Genomic DNA, 20,974 nt, shown 5'->3' on the forward strand with positions numbered 1-20,974 from the left:
CTCATTTCCACATAAGCTTCTTTGGGTCCAGAACTCAGGTTGCCTGAATAATTGCATATACTTCTCATTCTTTCTTCTGATTTTTGTTCACCTTGAAATAATATCTGCAAAAGTATAGAAGAGATATTCCATACAATATTTTAATTAAAATACTCCCAGATTTGTAGAAAGAAAGGGCTCTAAACCAACCTCCTCATTTTACAGAAGAACAAGCAGAGATGAATATGCAGATAAAGTTGTTCAGGATCACAATGAGAGTTACCAGCAACGGACCCCCAAGTTACCTTTTCTTTCCCTAAGTTCCTACATCAGGAATTCTGTCCTTCCTTAATGCTGTGCTGGTAGTTTTCAAATTCTCTTGAGAGAATTCAGGTTATAAACTCATTCTGTTTGGCAGTAATCTGTAATGTTTCTTATTGTTACTTGATGAACTTAAGCATAGGAGGAAACAGATATTACAATTTACTCGATAAGTAGTGACCGAGCAGCTACTATGCATTATGCTAAGGGATGATGTGGGTACATGAAAAACCAGCATAGAGTTTCATGGTCTTCAGAAGCATAATCCAGATATGATGCAGCTAAGTAACCTGGAAGGCAGGATATGATTCCATGCCAAATGCTTGGTAGAGAAAATTACAGGTGTTCATTGATGGGGGAGATCAAGTGAGGTGCGATCGTTTAAAGCAGATCTTATGGGTTCCTAAAGGACAGAAATACAGTCCAGGATGTGGTGGAGGTGGCAGTTATATGCCTAGGGGCCTGGAGACCAGAATAAGCATGATTTTTCCATTGATAGTGAAGCTGTTTAGCATTTTTTCCCATTAGGCTTAAATGTACTTTGCAATGCTAAGTACATTTCTTAGGTAACTAAGCGAAGCATTGAAAAACATCAGATTTTTAAAATAGATCAGAATTAACAAAACATTGAAAGATAAAAAGATTCTACAATATAAGCTTCAAATTTCTGAGTTACCTAAGAAATTACTGCTCCCCAGTCTTTGTGGAAGTTAGCCAAATGCATTATTAAACATGGTAAGAATCATTTGAAACTGTGTACTGACACTTTCACAACTATCTGTTCTCAAAAATTCCACAATTGCTACAACTGTGTGAAAATGTATAAGGAAGAACAGGTAAGAGGAGGCCTCCTGAGAAAAAAAATTCCGACTTTCACTCATAACCCACATTTATAGCAGCAGCAAACCAATTGTTTGAGTCTGACAGCATGATACATTCTCAGTTACAGTTATCCACACCCATCAGCCAATGATAGTTTCTCTGTCAGATAGTATCTTCCAATCTAGGTTAGCTAGAAAGCTATTATAATGTGTCATCTTGTCATGGTTGAAAATAAACCCTTGGAACTTAGAACTTCATACAGTCAGATATATTTAATTGAGTTAAAGAAGCCATTCCACAGATCAAATCCCAATGGCATTATGAGACCATAATAAGTAACAGTATGTACAAACATAAAGAAAGTGTAGGGTAATGGAAATATATGAGGTAATAAATACTTCAAGGGAAATAGTAACAATAAAATAAAATGTGATTTAAGGTTTGAATGGTCTATGAGAGCTAATGAGCATTAAACCAATGTGGCCTAACCCTGAACTTGGACTCTGTAGAAGAATCCTGGTTCCGTATTTGTCTCCATCCATATTCTATTTTATATTGGCATTAGATAAATTAGCATCAACTTAGAATATTTAAAAAGTAACAATAATATTACCTACATTGAACAGCACACTTAACTAATTTTTTTCTATGTTTGGCAAAATTGACTGCAATTTTAAAAGTTTTGTTATGTGAGCAATAAGCCAAGAGAGTATGAACATAGTTCATAGAACATAGTTCTATTCCTTAGATAATAAAATAAAACATAGAAATAATAAAAATAACTTTTAAAATAATATAATTTGTCTATGTCCAAAGAGTGGTTCAATAATGTATAGCTTTTTAAATATATATTCTTTATCTTTATTCCACAAAGCAAAATTATAACATTTGCTTGAAAACGCAATGTTGTATTTTTCTGCCTACAAGTGGAAAAACAATGGAAATTATTGCTATACTATTTAACAATATTTTACACTGCTCTTAATTATGTGTCATGCACTCTTATTTTCACATAGACCATGTGACTATTGCTATGCTATTTACCAATATTTTACACTGCTGTTACTTATGCGTCATGAACCTTTTAATATGCATGTAACCTCTTTTCACCTAGACCATGGGAGTATAAAGAGCAGTTACCAGAAGACCTTGGCTGGGTTCCTGGTTCTGAGAGTCATTTGGGGAAAATCACTTAATCTCTTTCAATTTCATTTTCTTCATCATAAAATAGAGCTCACCATAAATGTTACAACATTGTTATAAGAACTAAAGGACATATTATATGAGAAAGTGATTCACAACCTGCAATGTATTACACACATTAGCAATTATTTTCTTTGTTATTCTTAATAAATTATTTTCCCAATTATTTCCAGTAAATTTTACCTCCAAGCTATGCTTTTTAACTCTAATTCTTCTATAAGTGTGTTTAATATATTCTCTTAAAATTTTATGTATAGATAATGCATATAACTACCATAGGCATAATGCACTTTGGAAAATAAAGCAAACAAAATAGTTAAGCCAACTGTTCAATATAGGCAATATTACTGTTACTTTTTAAATATTCAAAGTTGATTCTAATGATCTAATGCCAGTATAAAATACAATATGGATGGAGATAAATATGGAACCAGGATTCTTTTATAGGATCCAAGTTCAAGGTTAGGCCACATTTGTTTAACATTCATTAGCTCTCATAGACCATTGAAAAATGTATAAAAACACATCTTCACCTTTCCAGATTTTGATTCTTGAAGCAGTGGCAGCCAATATCAGCATGGGCAGAAATTAATCATAGGAGATTAGAGACTCTGTCTTATTCTGTGTGTGTGTGTGTGTGTGTGTGTGTGTGTGTGTGTGTATGCATGCGTGCACACCATTCTTCACAACTAGGAAGTGACCCACAGGTAACTTAAGGAAAACACACATGTGTCAGAAACTATTATCTTCTAACCAGTGACCCTTCCACAATGTGATCATCAAGAGATGTTACCTGATAAAGATTGGAGCCAGCTCGAGGTTACATAGTCTGTTATCATTGTAGCATGTCCCTTGGGATAATGGAAGGCATGTGGCTTAGTTGACTGGGTTGAGTGCATGAAAAGGAAGGAAGAGGCATCATACACATCTTGAAAAAGGGAGAAGCTTACACAATTTTCAACAGGGTCACAAACGAAGATGAAGAGTGAGCACTGCATCAACCTGATGCCTAGGCCGGCAGAAATACAACACACTTCATGATTCAAAAACAGCCCGTGTGTTCCTGCTTCCTTTTATCCTGGATTTATAGGGCACCTAAAGAAACTTAATGATATCTGAGTAGCTCCCTCACAATCCACATGTTCTGGCAGGGGGAAGGTAGAAAGGAATGGACTATGCTGGGCAGTGAGCAAAGCATGGGAAAAGTTTAAATGTTCTCTGGTGTTGGGAGTGCCCCTCCAGCTGTTTCATCTGAGACAAAGGGGCTGGAGAGACACTTGTTTAATGGCTGGTGCTTCCATTTGTGCACAAAAATCAATTGCTTTTCTCCTAGTCTTCACTCAAAACTTCTCATTCAAAATAACTAAAAGTTGGTTGCCCCTGTTTTTTTTCTTTCCATCATCTTGCTACTGTGACTGAAATGTATGATTTAAGTATGGTATTAACTAGGGAAGGAATTCTAATGTTGAGGAGTCAGGAGTGAAGACACGGTTAGTTCATAGCCACATAATCTTCCCCCAGATAATTTATGTATGTATGTTTGTAGTTCCACAAATATTTACTGAGTGCCTACTAAATGCCAAGCTCTGTTTGAGGCCCAATGGACCCATCAGAGAAGAAGACAAACAAAGACTCTTCCCTCATGGAGCTCATATTTCAGTGAAGGAGACAGAAAATTAACATATATATATACACATATACACGTGTGTGTGTGTGTGTGGTGATAGGTGCTATGAAAAAAAAACTGAGCATGGTACAGAAACAGAAAAAGAAAAAGGTTGAAGGGGCAATTTAGATCTGGAAGGGCAGGGATGGCATCTCTGATAAAATGACATTTGTGCCAGGACTTAAATGAAGTGATAAAATCAACCATGTTAATATCTATGGGAGGAACGTTCCAGGAAAATGGGATAGCAAGGGCAAAGTTCTGCAATGGCAGTGAGTTTGCCATTCTAAGAAACTATAAGACAGCTAGTGTGTGTGAAGAGGAATGAGAGAGAAGGAGCACAGTAGAGAACAAATTTGGAGAAGAAACCAGATCAAGAAGGACAGTAAAGGTTGTAATAAAGAATTTTTATTTGATCTAATTATATATTAGGAAAAGTTTTAAGGACTTTGAGCTATTGTGCAAAGAACTGACTGTAGGAAGTCAATATGGAATTTCACAAAAGGACCAGTTTGGAAGCTCTGAATCCTTTAGTTGAGAAAAGATGGTAACTTAGACTACGGTGGCAAAGCAGAAAAAACAGAAAAAATAATTCCAATTCTGGATATATCTTGGGATATGCTCAAAAGAAGTGTATGAGAAAGACAGAAATCAAGGAGAACTCACAAATGGACAATAGGTGAATAGTGATTCTTCTCACTGAGATGGGGACAACGTGAAGGAGTGTAGTTAGAGGAGGAAAATCAGTGATTCTGTGTTGAACATATTAAGTTAGATGTCTACTATACAACCAAGCAGAAATGCCAATTAGGCAAGTGGATATATTGATCTGAGTTCAGGGGAGATCAGCACTGGAGATAGAAATTTGGGATTCATTAATATTTAGATATTACTAAGAATTATGAGAGTGAATAGCAACATTAAAAGAAAATGATTCTATGTTTTCAATGAATATTCATTTGAAATGAATGTAGAAATCCAGTAGAAATGGTTTTTCGATTTTATAGAAACTACAACTCAGGATGTATGAGTATTGAAGATGAATGCTGGAAATAATACTGGTGTGAATCACAAATACTACACAGCCTCTGACCAACCCGCTATCAAAATATGAGGGCCCTCAGATAGAAACAAAGGGAGTGCTTATCTCTGACTAAAACACTAAGTCAGGTAAGAATAGAAAATGAGGAGCTGAACTTCCACTTAACCTCAGGGCAAAAGCAGCTGAAGGTGGCTACTGTGATTATTGTGATGGTGGTTCTGTATTGTACCCTCATATTGCAATTTGTGAAGGCAAACTGCTTTATAATTGACTTCAGTAATCCATCACAACCTACTCCATTTATGTGTCTTTTGGTCTTTTTTATTATCCTAATCATGGGTTTCAATGTGTAAGCCACTTTGATTCCCCTTAGAACATAAATCATAAATATAAATGCTTTATAATAAGAAAGTTGTGTCCATTAATAGGGAAATGGTACAGGTTTAACTTTATCAGTGAAGAGTAGAGGCCTAGGGAAATTCATTCTCCCGTATTATTTAACAACGAAACAATGAAAGTGTGGAATGTTCAGATTCCAACAGGTCAGTGTCAAGGCTGGGATACTGCCTCCATCAACTCTATGTTTCTCATATCCCAAGTCACAGCCACCCATAACATGCAGCAAACAATAGCTTCTCTGAATCACATGTGCCTCTGGCTCTGTTTTGTCATTTAGGTAATGTGCTTGTTAATTTTGCACTATTTGACTGGGTTACAGGGTACCCAGATAGAGGGTAAAAAACATTATTTCTGGGTATGTCTCCAGAAAAGATTATTATTTGAATCAATAAACTGAGTAAAGAAGGTTCACCCTCACTAATGAGGGCTGGCATCATCCAAGCCATTGAGGGCCTGAATAGAACAAAAGGCAGAGTAAGGGCAAATTCTCTCTCTCCTCTGAGGCCAAGACTTCATCTTCTCCTGCCAATGGACATAGAAGCTCTTGTTTCTTAGGGCTTTGGACTCTGGGCCTTATACCAGTGACACATTCTCACCATCACTATCACCCCCCACCCCAGATTCTCAGGACTCAGACTGAATGACATCACTGGCTTCCCTGGTTCTCTGACTTGCAGACAGCCAATGGTGAGAATTCTTGGCCTCTATAATTGTATGAGCCAATTCTCATAATAAATATATATTGGTTCTCTTTTTGGTTCTGTTTCTCTAGAGGACCCTTACCAATACAAGTCGACTGCCTTAACCTCACTCCTCTGTCACAAACATATTGTGTTCTCAGGAAACATCCCCTCCCTAGAAAGTTACACTGTGGATCCCAGGTGAGTCTCTTTTCACTCCCTGCCATCACGCCCTTACCTAGGACATCGTCCAAGCCTTGGGCCTGTGTGAGTCCTGGAGTTCTGCTTCCTGGAAGATGTTCAGATTTTAAAATCACAGGGCAATTACTTTTTGTAAAGATGATGGAGATTTTATAACATAATAAGATCAAAACATTAAAATTATAATTCACTCAAAAATGAATTCCTTCAGCATTCAGAAATGTTAGCCTGAAATTCACAAGGACAATGATGTTATTAATCTCTTTCACTGCTCCATGATCAGCATCTGGCAGTGTGTCCAGCACATTGTAGGCCATCAACTAAATGGACACTGTGGCATCATAGAGGCAGGGGATAGTGGTTGAAAGTACAGACGCTGGAGTCAGATCACCTGGGACAAACTGTATCTCTGCCCCTCGCTTGCTGTGTGGTTTTGGAAGCTTGCCTAACCACTCTATAAACCAGTGTCCTGACCTGTAGGAACACATAGTTCCTATGTCAGAAGATTTTTATGAGATTCAATAAGCCACTACACAAATAAAAGAATGTGGTAAGCCCTCAATGTGTTTTTGATGTTAATGATGAATTACTTAAGAATTTAGAATGTTATGTGTGGAATAAGTTAAAATCCTAGCCTCTCCATGTATTCCATCATTAAAGTTAGTACTTTAATAATTAATAAATCGATAATTATTAACATTTTTTAAATTAATAAATTGCCATTTATTCTACAGTGAGCTCTTCTAGCTTTGGTCTTTGTCAATGAATTTAGTGAATCTCCCGACCCAGATTTCCTCTGGCAAACTTGAATATCTGGAAATGTGGAAACCTTAACAGCAAATAGTGAACTGTAATGATAACATGATATCCCTCTCTTTGAGATATGTGCAAAGCTTCAGGCAGCTGTTTCTGTGTCTTTCCTGTTTCTCTCCTATGAATTCCGTGACCTTTATAGGTGTGTTGAAATTAGAAAAGTTAGAGGTATTGTTGGTAAGTTCACTGCTCCCAACTTTCAAAGAGAAAGTTATCATCTGTTATCAAGGTCTACTATTTGCTATTCACATTTCCATGTTCCAAGATACTCAAGTTTGCCAGAGAAAATCGGGGTCAAGAGATTCACTAAATTTATTGATATAGACCAAAGCTAGAAGAGTTTGCTGTAGAATAAATGACAGTTTATTAATTTATAAAATTGTGAATAATGACCAAATTATTAATTTCTAATAAACAAAATAAAAACTACCCAGTAGACAAAATAATTGTGATCAGTTATGTTTTCAAAATTAGAAAAAATCTACATAAAAAGCAAATTATAGTAAGAAAATTTTTGTTTCTTTTTTTCTTTTCTGTTTTCTTTAGGGATGAGCTTGGAAACAAAGCATATTGGTTACTTTGATTAATGGCTGATGATATTAAAACAGCATAGCCTGATACATCCCTCACAACTGCAAAGATAAACCTGAATAATAGTTTTAGTTGCAAACACACATATCCCCCTGGCTTCCATACTTATATACTGGAGAAACGTGGACAATATCTTACTCTTTCTGGCCTTTTGTTTTTATTTATTTGGAGGGAAAGGAAGATGGATTTAGTTTATAAGACCATCTGAGTGACTTATGACAGTGATTGTATATAACTTTTCTAGTTACTTACATTCTCATAATGCCTTCTTCCTATTTCATCCAAATGACTTTGATTGAACTTTGACTTCCCAAATCTCCTCTGCTTATCTGTTAAAAAACAATAATAAGTAGGTCCGAATCTATTTTTTTTTTTTTCGATTTTCCTTCAAACTTGGAGGCAGGGTAGGGTGAGATCTTACTTTTATCCCCGTGTAGTGAACACCAGATATTTCCAGAAAGCTTATAATCTAAAATTTAGTTCCCAGCCACTTTGAAAGTAAGTACATTTATTACATCTATTCTATTTTGTGTATTTGGGGTCGTACATGGGCCTCATTCATTGTTTAAATGGTGATGCAAGTTCTTTCTACTGAGTTAACAAGGGTCATGATTACGGAATACAGAGATTTTAGCAGAGATGTATTTCAACACATCTTTTCTTCAGCATTTTCTATCAGTAATGAAGAGATAGATGCTGTCCATTTAGAAGCATAGAACTAAAATGTTTTCCAAGAAACATCTCCAAAATGGTAAAGTTCAAATAGGTGAGATGTCATCCTTGGCTACGTGCTAACTCCACTTTCCAGTAAAGGGCAAATGTCTCACACAATTAACAAAGATTCCATCAAGCCCATAAAATGCCAGCCACTTTCCAATTGCCAGGAGATCTTTGGATTCTCTTCTGATTTTTTTTCCATTTAATTTTCTTCAGACATCCTAATACTATGGTGGAAAAGATAAATTAGTCTAATGCAGGATACTATAAAATGTTCAATTACTTCAAAAAGATATGGCCATTTCCCAAAGGAAGGAATTTAATCAAAACTAGATCAAAATGGGAAAATGGATGACAGAATATGTAAATATTCTAACATATTTGAAGTTAAAGAAGACTTTACAAAAAGGCTTTAAAAATGAATATATCAGAGTAGATGTACAAACACTTAGAAGCATACAGTTTGTCCATCACCTAGTGGGATTTTAATGTTCAGATTTTACCGTCTAATGTGACAGAATCTCTCAGACTTCAGTTTTATGTAAGGATGAATTTAATATTTAGAATATTTCCCATTAGTGGAAATTTTGTAAGTATCACAGCTTTTCAAAAATCTCCTTATAGTTCAACATATGAATCTGTAATAATTTTAAATTGTCTTTTTTCTAAACAAAAATTATTATGAAACAAAAACATTACAGAGGTCCAAGTTATTTTACATGGCCTTTCTTTTAAATATTATTTTTAAAACCATTCGCTGAGATCTCTGTTTAACCACCAAATCTAGAATAATTGTAGAGACTTAAATAAGGAAAATGTTCACATATCCAAAAACAGTATGAATTTTACTGTTATTTCTCAATTGTGTTTCTGTGTATTCTTTAGACATCTGTTATGTTTCAAAGATCAGACATATCCTTAGTGTGCAAATCCATGTAAATATCCTCATCCTATAAGATTGCCTACTTACCAAAAATAATAACAATAAATATGTTATTAAGTTGTTCATTAATCTTGAGACCTCCTATGGCATACATTTTTTTAAAAAGCCAAGAATTATTAACTGAATGTCAAAGGCCAGAAAGAGCAATGGGGGATGTTTCCAGTTTCAGGTATCAATGAGAATCAAAATGAAATGTAAACAGTATCAGATATTGTAACTCATTACCTATGTAACAATTTGGGAATAAACCACACTTTTCAGATATCAACTCTACAGAAAAGCAGTGTGAGGTAGGTTTTGATGTGGCACCCCTGCTTTTGATGACAGGTCTGTCTCAGAGCCATGTTATATGGGGTTGGGCCAGTTACTTAACCCATAATACAGTGCATGGTAAGAGCTGAACTTCATAATGATTATTCCAAATTACAATAAAAGTAAACATGTTTTAACATTCTACCTGTGAGGGCAGGAGAAAAGAAAATTAGTACTTTTAATAAGTAAGGAACATTTTAAATCACTGAGAATAATATTATCAAATATTGGAAAAACAGACAAAAGAAAAGGAATGAACTAGTTTAAAAAGAAGTACAAAGAACTAAAAGTCTTCACTTTTACCAGTGACCAAACATGTTTATATCTATTGTACCATATTGATATAGAATATTATTCAGTTACTAAAATAATAGAAGTTTTTAATCACAGCATAAATTTTTTGACACATTGAATAAAAGAAGAGAATATCAAATTATCTATGAAATGAGATCTCAGTTTTAGAGGAAAATTTATATCTGTACTGATATACAGTAAAACATCATCAAGAATGTTTCTCTCTGAATTGTGGAATTATGTATGATTTTCATTTATTTTTTACCTTTAGTATGTCCCAAGTTTTCTACAATGAGCATTTATTACTTCCATGATCACGCAAAGAAATTTTTCAATGCCAAGAAATGTAAAAACTTCTAGACTCAGTTCTACCATCAATAAGCTAAGTGACCTATGGGACGTCGCTTCATCTTACAGAGTCTCAGCTTTCTTATCCATAAAATGAGAAAATTGAACTAGATCACCTCCTAAGGTCACTTTCACTTCTATAATTTTATGAATCAATAATGTACTATTAGCACTATTATATCCAAAGAAAACAAAGACTAATTGAAGCAATTGTAGCAACAAAAGTTATGACATATGGATTAAGCCTAGTAGGTATTTTTTTAAAACTACAAATGACTGGTCATTATTCTCTATGAATTAATGTCTTATCCTGTTTATGACACTAAATTCTCAAAACCATTTCAAAGATAATATTCAATATTTCTTTAATAATAGCCCTGTAAGTTTTGCAGGACACAGTCACCCAAGCTGAGTGATGCTGAATAAGGCCAGAGCTGGGGTCACAGTCCTTTCCTGGTCCCTAACCACCCACAAGTCTTTTCTCACTCTGTGAGTCTCTCCTGAGCTGTCCTTGACCCTTATTCTAATTCCATCAGGTGTGTGTTGCAGTTTTATTGAGCCATTTTCAGAGCCAATTAATCAGAAAACACTGTTTTTCCATGATTTGGGAGATTCCTCTAGTAATGACTTTGCAGCCATAATTAAGAAATATGTTAAGCCTTATGTCAATTAACTTAACTGATGTGAAAACTTGACTGGTCCAGGGAGCAATGGATTTCCCCAGCTGCACCTTATCAGAGAACAGCTTAGTGTGAAGGAGAGAAGTTATGCTGAAGCCAGAGCTGTAAACGTGCCAGGAAAATTAGCACAAGCTCCACGTACAGAGGGTGAAGAAGAAAACTTGCTTAGCCCATGTATGGGTGTTGCTTAAACAGTTAGGAATTATTTTAAAATCTTTCATTGATGGGATGAATAGTCGCATACATTTTTGCCACATGTAAGTTTCTCCAAAGAATTGGGCCCACAGGAGAAATGGAGGAGGGGGGCCTACATGCAAGCAGATGAGGGGCATTTGCTTCCCCAAAAATATTCTTATATTTTTTATAATGTGCCTCATTAAAATATAAAACACTCAATTCAAAGCAAAAATTGAAATAGGATACTCCTGACTCTTCCCTTTCTTCCCTCTATTTCCTCATGATACAGTCTTAGCACTTCTTTTAAATGTTACAATAGTACTTCACAATTTTTTTTGCCAGTCCATCACAATGAATGTTTTCGAAAAATATAATAAAAACAAATTATCACAAAAGTGAAATAAGAAGATGAAAAAACTAAGCACACTTTGTGGTTATTATATTCAACAGCCATGAAAATCACTCCACAATTTGCCATGAAAGTTTCTTAACATTTAACTCTGTACAAGTATTGTTGCAGAACAATAAGGCCACAACACGTACACTAGCACTTTGTCTTAGCACCATATCAACAATTACCTGTAAAGCTTTATCTCGGCATTTTCCACTATGCAACTGTTGGTTTACACAGCCCCATTAGACTGGGAGTTCTGTAATGGGTAAGCCAGCAGTTAACACTTGGAGGCACTCAGTAAGTATTTATTGGATGAATAAGTCAATGAATAAGTGAAGCACAAAAGAGCATAAGCCTTTCTGCTCTTGACACCTACAGGCACCCTTCTTACATCAGGAAAGCTCCCATGCTCTCCTGATTCCTTTGCCCCAGATTCCAAGGGTACAGATGCTTTTCTCACCTTTGGTGGTAACTGCCACCTGCTTGTCCCAAAGAGCTTCTTTGTTTCCCTATCTTCCCACAAAGGTGATAACAAAGATTTTTTTTACAGTTTAAGAGTATCAGTGCCAATCACTTTTCAGACAAAACAAGATAAAATACAATAAATAAACACGGAGGAAGTTATAAAAATTTCAACATAAAGCGCAGATCTATCGTCTTGTTTTCTGCTATTCAGAGCACTAAAGACACTGGGTTTTGTGTCTTTATCTGTGGGTTTCTCTAGTTTATCCATTTGATTTACTGAGTTTGTGTGAAAATATTGATTAAATCTTTTCTTAGAACCAGTTGAGAACCATTTGCTACTTTCCCCAGCTCTGATATTAACTTCTAATTTAAAAAAAAAAAGAAGTGTGCAAGTATATTCGTTTTCTATTGCTGCTGTAACAAGGAACCATAAACTTAATGGTTTAAAACAACAAAAATTTATTGTCTCACAACTTCTGTAGGTCAGAAGTCTAACACAGTCTCACTGAGCTGAAATTACAGTGTTAGCAGGGCTGCATTCTTTTCCAGAGGTTCTAGGAGAAATTTCGTTTCATTAATATTCAGGTTGTTGAAAGAATTCAGTTCTTTGAGGTTGTGTCACTGAGTCCTCATTTCCTTGCTATCAGCTGAGGGCTGTTCCCAGCTTCTAGTGGCCACCAGGTCTCTCTGCTTGAGTCTTCCTCCATCTTGAAATCCAGCAACAGCTAGTGGAGATCTTCTCATGATGAATGTCTCTGACCCAAGCTGGGAAAGCGTCTCTGCTTTTAAGAGCTCCTGTGACTGAACAGAGTCCATCTGTATAATCCAGGATAATTTCCCCATCTCAAGATCTGTAACCTTTTTCATATCTGTGAAGTTCCTTTAGCTATGTCATGTAACAGGTTCGCAGGTTATAGGGACTAGGGGATGGACGTATTTGGGGACCTCACCCTGCCTATCTCAACAAGAAATTTATAAATTTATTCTAGGGTAAAAAAGAAAATTATAAATGTATGTTTTTAACTTTACATCATCCTTGGATAAGGTCCTAATCTTATATGAGCACTCAGGACAAGGCTCTAAGAGATTTTATGGTGGAGTCACACTGTGTGCATCGTCATACTGGGAAAGGACTTTGTACTTTGTTTATTTTGTTCATCTGGTCCTTTGGATTGTTCCCCTCATGCTCTTTCAATCCCAGTGCACCCTCCAGATTTCTGTCATTGTCAACTTATGCCCCAATTCTCTGCATAAAATTCTAAAATTGTAGATCAAAAATCCACACTATAATATTAAATCCCATTTATTTTGTTTGGCAAATCGGATTCTTCATAATTTGATCTTGCCCTATTTTATAACCCCATTTCCCACTATTTCCCCTTCATTTCCTATAATACACCAAAATACTTGCAAAATTCTGTGCCACTTATCCTTATCTTTGCACATGCTCTTCTTTCTGCTTGGATGGAACTTCCTTTCTGCTTGGATGAAATTTCTCTTTGGGGACATGTGATATAATTGAAATAGCATCAGCTTGGAAACCATTTTGATTTGTATTTGACCTAGTCACTCTGACACTTACTAGGCCTGAGACTTTCAGAAGCTCCTTTGCCTGTGGTGCAAAATGGGATTATTAAAACCTACTTTGCAAGAATATTTTGAGGCTTTGAAATAATACACATGAAAGCATATAACACAACGTCTGTCATATGATGGACATTTACTAAATGTTAGTTATTCTTTTGCCCTAGAGAACCTTGTTTTTCCTCCAGGCTTAAGTTCACCACTTCTGCCACATTGCCCAGACCCATCAGGTAGAGTAAGATTCTCAACCTTGAGTCTTCCGTAACTGTGTATATTTAGCACTATCACACTTTAGTGGGCAATGTCTATACCCACCTGTGTCCTCTAATACCTTGTAAACTTCTTGAGTGAAATAATGTCTTGTTTATCATTTTAGCCATAGCACCTGGCAAAGGTACAAATTAGTCATTCACAAGTCTGGAGGAAGAGATAGATGGATGGATGGATGGATGGATGGATGGATGGATGGATGGATATGAGATAAATGTAGAATCTAGCATAATAACTAACAAATAATACATATGCTTCATTTACTTTAAATATACCGATTGTGTAAGTATATCATTCTGGCTGTGTTGTTTTGTCTTTTTATCTCTTTGGCTGCCTTGTTCACTGAATAACTGTATGTTTACATTTTTATTCCTATAGTTATGTTAAATTCCTAAAAGGTTGTGTCTTTCATTTCTTTGCTACCTTCACTCAAGCAAAACATTTGCATTCTATACATTGTGACCCTTCGGTGCAGTTCAACAGAGTAATCTGTTTTTAACTTTGCATCATCCTTGGATAAGGTCCCAGTCTTATATGAGCACTCAGGACAAGGCTCTAAGAGATTTTATGGTGGAATCACACCATAAAATCTACCTAAAAACCTAATATTTAGGGTTTCTGGATAGAGCAAGAGCTGCTTCTTAGAAAGCAAAATGATCACACAGGAAAGTTTCACCAGCCAACCTAAATACAGTAAGAAATACTGTAGACTTTGTAGTGTCAAAACCACCTGTGTTTGCTAATTGGCCTTATGCAAAGTTAAAGTTAAATTTTTGGAATCTTCTTGAAAAGAGGTAGTTTTACAACTTGGAGCAAGGCACCTAATGATGTTAGGCTCCTATCCTCCCATAGAAACTGGGAGATAGGGGCACTATCCTTCTTGATTATTACATTTCAGAGAATGGTCTCCGGGTCCTTAAGAAAGACATTCCTTAGTTGTAAAACTGGCAAGAGGCCTTTAAAAAGATTTACTTCCCCAAAGGACAGAGAAATGATTTACAAATACAGGTTTTGTAAAGTAAATGCTTAAAGAAAAGGGGTGTTAGGAGCCTAGAGTCAAGAAGCCTGCCTGTCTTAAAGTTTAGTCAACCAGAGGGGAATGCTAAGGTCCTCTTGGTGAGTAGGAACCTAAGTGTATATTTCTGGATCAGAAAGGATGGGTTCCTGAGAGGTCCCTTGAAAAATAGGGTAGTTACAGGAGAGGAAATTATTTAAAGGAATCTGTTTATCATAGTGCAGCTCAGCAGGTCTATTCATTAGCAAATTGCACTGAACTAGCCCGTGGCTGTAGTAGAGTAGGTATACCTCCAAATCCTTGTGTATTAAGGAAATTTACATTAAAAGACAGAGATTTAGGCCAGGCACCATGGCTCACCCCTATAATCCTAACACTTTAGGAGGCTAAGGCAGGAGGATTGCTTGAGCCCAGGAGTTGGAGACCAACCTGGGTAACATAGTGAGACCCCATCTCAATAAATAAATAAATAAATAAATAAATAAATAAATAAATACCTGTAGTCCCAACTGTGTGGGAAGTTGACATGGGAGGAACTCTTGGTCCTGGGAAATTGAGGCTGCAGTGAGCTGTGGTCGCACTGCTGCACTCTAGCCTGGGTGACAGAGCAAGACCCTGTCTCAAGCAATCAACCAACCAAACAAAAACCCAGAGATCTCAATCTGGTTTCATACAATATATATGTACAAGTGTCTGTATTTCAGAAAGTATTACTGCTTTAGAAAATGCCTAGCTTTACTTTTTATTTCACATTTTACTAACAGTTAAAAGGCAGTGGAGGTTACAACCCCACATCATGGCCCATGCTATCCCTTCCTTACAATTCTGTCAGAAGGGGGTGACTTAGAAAGAAAAGCTTACATATTGCTCTTGGTGGAGCACTGTGATTAAACTCAGACATTCTCCAGAATAATTTTAAAATCATAATATTTTAGATATGTTTCTTCCTTTACCCTTCACATTTATCCAAAGCTCTTGGTTCTGCAATTCCCTAAAACATACTTTAGGCATTAAGTAAAAAGTGAGAAGTAACGAGAGTAACATTATTTGCTTCTCTTCTTCCTAGGGTATCTTATTTTCTTCAAGCTTTCTTTCTTCCTTCTTACTCCTATCCTATCTTTGTTATTTCCTCTATTCTGAACATGATCAAACTTTCTGGTTATCAAAATATATATGTGGGTACGCGTGTGTGTGTGTGTGTGTGTGTGTATACATGCCTGCATGTTTGGGGAGTGTAAGCATTTACAATAAGCAACTAATTTCACAGGATGACAGTCCCACAATTATCTGGTTATTATTTGTAACCAGGTAACTTGGCTAGACTTGTGGGTAGGTCAGCAGAGCTCATAGGCACACTTCTATGCTCATTATACAAAGATGGTTAAACAAAGAATGTATATCTAAGTATGCATCCAATGTAGGAAGAAATGAATTCTGCTTGTGAAATGAATGAATTCTATTTTTGAAATACATCGTATTTATGAAATTATGCTTGTGAAATGAATCTGACATATATACAGAAAATATTTCAAATGCCTCATAGACTACACATCAACAAAAGGAACAAAAGAAATCCAAATTTTGTATTATTCTTCCCTCTCTTTCTTGTCCACTTGGCTCTTCATGCTTGTGTTCAGGCATAATTTTTAAACACTTTTCTTAAGCCAGTTTTCACTGAAGAGGTCAGGTGAGATTAGGTTCTTTACGGTAAGTCACACTTTATCAGTGTGAAATTCTGTTGTACTCGTCATTTCTCAGTTAATTAAGCCAGATATCTCCTTAGAGATCTTTTTCATATGAAATTGGAAACTGGCTTCATGTTAGTGATTGTACCAAAATGGGATTTAAAATGTAAAAGTCTCTAATCCTCTTTTAGAAGGGCAAGTGTTTCATGTCACCTTGTCTGCAGAGCAAAATCTCTTTCTGAATGAAAGATGCAGCTTTGCAAAACTGCACACTATGATTATAAATCAACCAGTACAATAACAGTACTGCAGACAAAACCTCCTAAGATAATCTCTTTAGCATAAAATTGTATTCAGCAAGATGAAAATCCTAACAAGATTGTGATTTCTGTCGGTTTAGCTTTTTATGCATGCCATTTACACTAAGATTCTTTTTTCATACTCATATTACCAGTTCACCTGGAGAAAAATGGCTTATTATATAATCAGGGTTCATATGCATGGACCACAATGGGCATGAAGCATATGAGGATTTATATCAAGAGTCAAAATTCTTAACAGATTGGCAGTTGCTCAAAGAAAGGAAATAAAAGTGATTAGATGGCCACGATTGCTCCTGAATTCAGAATAAAGGAACTGAGGTGCACAGCTGGACTACATCACACCAGGAAAGAATGAGGAGTCTCTGAAGAGTGTGACTTCAGAGGAGAAGCTGGAATTGTTTATTGTTGCCCCAGGGAGGTGTAATTGGGGTTAATGGGATAAAATTAAGCACAGAAAAATTCATGATGTCTATCAGGAAATACTCCCTAATAAAGAGGTCTTTTATAAAATTGTCCCAATGGAAGGATTAGAAGTCCTTTTGTTTGAGTGATTCAAACTTTACGTGGGGAAATATATGGAAAAATAGGCTGCAAAAGACAATCTCATACAAATCCTCAAGGGATGAATTACATAGAACAATCAGATCTTTCTTGGCTTTAATTTTCATGAGTCTATTTTAGTAAGCTCCTTAAAGACTCAATTTTCAAAGCGCTTGTTGAATCCCTTCTGCATTGCACCTGCATTAGTAGCAGGTTCCAATGAACTGAGTTTGCAATTGTGTACTATGACGATTGAGACTCTTACCTGAGAACCTGGAAACCTGAAGTCATTTGCAATGACTTCAGCTGGTATTTATGGGTGTAAACATAGTTAATGTAAAACTCAGTATAGTAAATAAAGTTCTGAAGAATGCTAACAGCAAACTGAACTAATTGGTACACTGAATTCCTTGTCTTATTTGAGTTCATCACATCCTTTAATTAATTAAATTAGACTTTATTGAGAATCTTCTATCTGCTGGTCATTGAGTAAATGCTGGGGTTAACACGAAATGTTAACATTTTCATGTTAACCCCATAAAAAAGCAGGCAAACGACATGAACAGACACTTTTTTTTCCATATGATTCTTGGCCACATGAAAAGACATATATGTGGCCAACAATTATGTGGAAAACAAGTTCAACATCACTTATCATTAGAGGAATGCAAATCAAAGCTACAATGAGATACCATCTCACACCAGTCAGAATGGCTATTACTAAAAGTTCAAAAAATAACAGATGCTGGAGAGGCTGTGGAGAAAAAAGAAGGCTTATACACTTGGTGGGAGTGCAAATTAATTCAATCATTGTGGAAGACAGTGTGGCGATTCCTCAAAGACCTAAAGACAGAAATACTATTCAATCCAGCAAGCCCATTACTGAGTATACACCCAAAGGAATATAAATCATTCCACCAGAAACACACATATACACATATGTTCATTGCAACACTAGTCACAATAGCAAAGACATGGAATCAACCTAAATGCCCATCAATGATAGAGTGGAGAAAGAAAATGTGGTACATTCACTGTAATAGTTAAGATTCTCCAGAGGGACAGAACTAATAGGATATATGTATATATGAAAGGGAATTTATTAGGGAGAATTGGCTCACAGGATCACAAGGCGAAATCCCATGATAGGCTGTCTGCAAGCTGGGGAAGAAAGAAGCCAGTAGTGGCTCAGTCCAGGTCCAAAAACCTCAAAAGCAGGGAAGCCAACAGTGCGGCCTTCGGACTGTAACTGAAGGCCCGAGAGCCCCACGCAAAGCACTTGAGTCCAAAGGCTGAAGAACCTGGAGTCTGATGTCCAAAGGCAGGAGGAACGGAGGGAGACATCCAATATGGGAGAAAGATGAAAGCCAAAGGACTCAGCAAGCCAGCTTATCCCACCTTCTTCCACCAGCTTTGTTCTAGCCATACTGGCAGCTGATTGAATGGTGCCCAACCACATTGAGGGTGGGTCTTCCTCTCCCAGTCCATGGACTCAAATGTCAATCTTCTCTGGCAACACCCTCATAGACATACCCAGAAACAATACTTTACCAACTATCTAGGCATCCTTCAGTCCAATCAAGTTGACATCTAATATTAACCATCACATGTACCATGGAATACTATGCAGCCATAAAAAAGAATGAGATTATGTCCTCTGCAGGGACACGGATGGAGCTGGAGGCCATTATCCATAGTAAACTAACACAGGAACAGCAAATCAAATACCACATTTGCTCACTTATAAGTGGGAACTAAGTGATGAGAACACATGGACACATAGAGGGGAACAACACACACTTGGGCCTACCAGAGGGTGGAAGTCAGGAGAAGGGGGAGTAACAGAAAAAATAACTAATGGGCACTAGGCCTAATGACACCTGGGTGATGAAATAATCTGTATGACAAACCCCCATGACACAAGTTGACCTATGTAACAAACCTGCATATGTACCCCTGAACTTAAAATAATAGTTAAAAAAATTTTTTAAACATTTTTAAATTAAAATGTTAAATTTGATATAATTTTCCATTCTCTTTTAAATGCACTCTGGCTAAAGACTGTGTCTTTTCTACATTTTCATGCCTAGTACCTAACCCAATGTCTGGCACAGACAATACTTATTAAACGAATGAATGAATGAATGCTTAAGACTACCACATTTGGTATATTACCTTAGTTTCCATGAACTCATTTATGCCTGTCTTTCAGCATACTAATTACAAAGATATATTTTTACATAAATAAATAAATAAGCAAAATGAACAACGGTTTAGGTGCCTTGTCCAAGATCTTCTACCTTGTTTTATTCCAAAGTTTCTGGATAAAACGCCTTCCCAAAAAACTGGCTGCCTGAGGCCCCTTCCTCATCTCTAACTGAAAGTAAAGCAGTTGTTTAAAGAAAGTTTCCTTCTGCTTTCAACACTGGCCTTTTTAGACACAGGTGTGAACCCATTTGGTTTTTGTTTGTTTGCTTGTTTTGGAAGAGGGAGGAAAGATTGAGATCTTTCTATGACTTTCTTTACCCTTCCACTATGACCAGCCCTGCAAATGCCTAGACTCAAGATCGCTAATCCTCCACACTGCTGGATATTGAAAGAATATTTAAATAGGCAAGCTGGGCACAGTGACTTGTTTCTGTAATCCAGAACTTTGGGAGGCCTAGGAGAAGGATCACTTGAGGCCAGGAGTTCAAGACCAGCCTGGGTGACATAGCAAGATCCCATCTCTATATAAATAAACAAATACAATTTTTAAAAAAATAGAAAGAAGGCAACTTACAATGAAAAAAACTAGAAGCAAAATGAAGAAATTCATAGTAGAGTGGAAATATATCAGTAATTGAACCAGGAGCTCTGGTGCTTTTTCAGACTATTGAAAACCCCTCCTTCCTCATCTTTAACTTTAGGTCTCTCATGTCATTAGTCTTCCTTCATGTTATATATCATAGAAGCATTTTATTTCTTTAATCTGCAAAACATATTTAAGTGTTAGAAAACATTTGCTTTTATTTTAGTATTTAATATGGCTCTCATATAGTTTTCAGCCTTTTTTTACAGGTTTTCCAAAATAAGTTATTTGCTTCATTTTAGTTTTTTCTACTTTACATCTAAGTTTTGTACAAAACCTGTAGGAAGAAAGTTTTAGTGACATTGCTAGAATTCTGTGTATTCATTTGTAATCTTTTCTTCTATTCCCTCCACTGTCGCCCTTTTTATTAGCAAAGAGCAACTCTGCTGCTATTAAACTGAAATTTTATGCTAAAGGACATTTTATCCCTTGCCAACTTTAAAATATGTATTTGAAACATCATTTATCTGTCCTCTGATGTGATCTTCCATTCATTCTCTACATTTTTTCCCACATTTCCTTTTGTTGAACAGATATAGATTTGTTTGGTCATTGACAGGCCTCATTTGCCTTGCTGTTATTTCTCTCTGCACGCTTCAACATTCCTGTCACTCTCATATATTGATACATATTATTACTTACTGGATCCCTGTTCTCAT

General features: G+C 36.2%; 1 protein-coding gene and 1 long non-coding RNA gene across 11 annotated transcripts in view; one reads left to right on the forward strand and one right to left on the reverse strand.

The window, feature by feature from the left end:
• Window positions 1–20,974, forward strand: part of NKAIN2 (sodium/potassium transporting ATPase interacting 2) — a 1,022,574-nt gene that overhangs the window by 933,463 nt on the left and 68,137 nt on the right. The gene's annotated exons all lie outside the window — the stretch shown is intronic.
• Window positions 1–20,974, reverse strand: part of LOC104006968 (uncharacterized) — a 314,849-nt gene that overhangs the window by 89,287 nt on the left and 204,588 nt on the right. The window lies entirely within an intron of this gene.

The sequence above is a fragment of the Pan troglodytes genome, chromosome 5, assembly GCF_028858775.2.
Source record: "Pan troglodytes isolate AG18354 chromosome 5, NHGRI_mPanTro3-v2.0_pri, whole genome shotgun sequence".
Lineage (NCBI taxonomy): Eukaryota > Metazoa > Chordata > Mammalia > Primates > Hominidae > Pan > Pan troglodytes.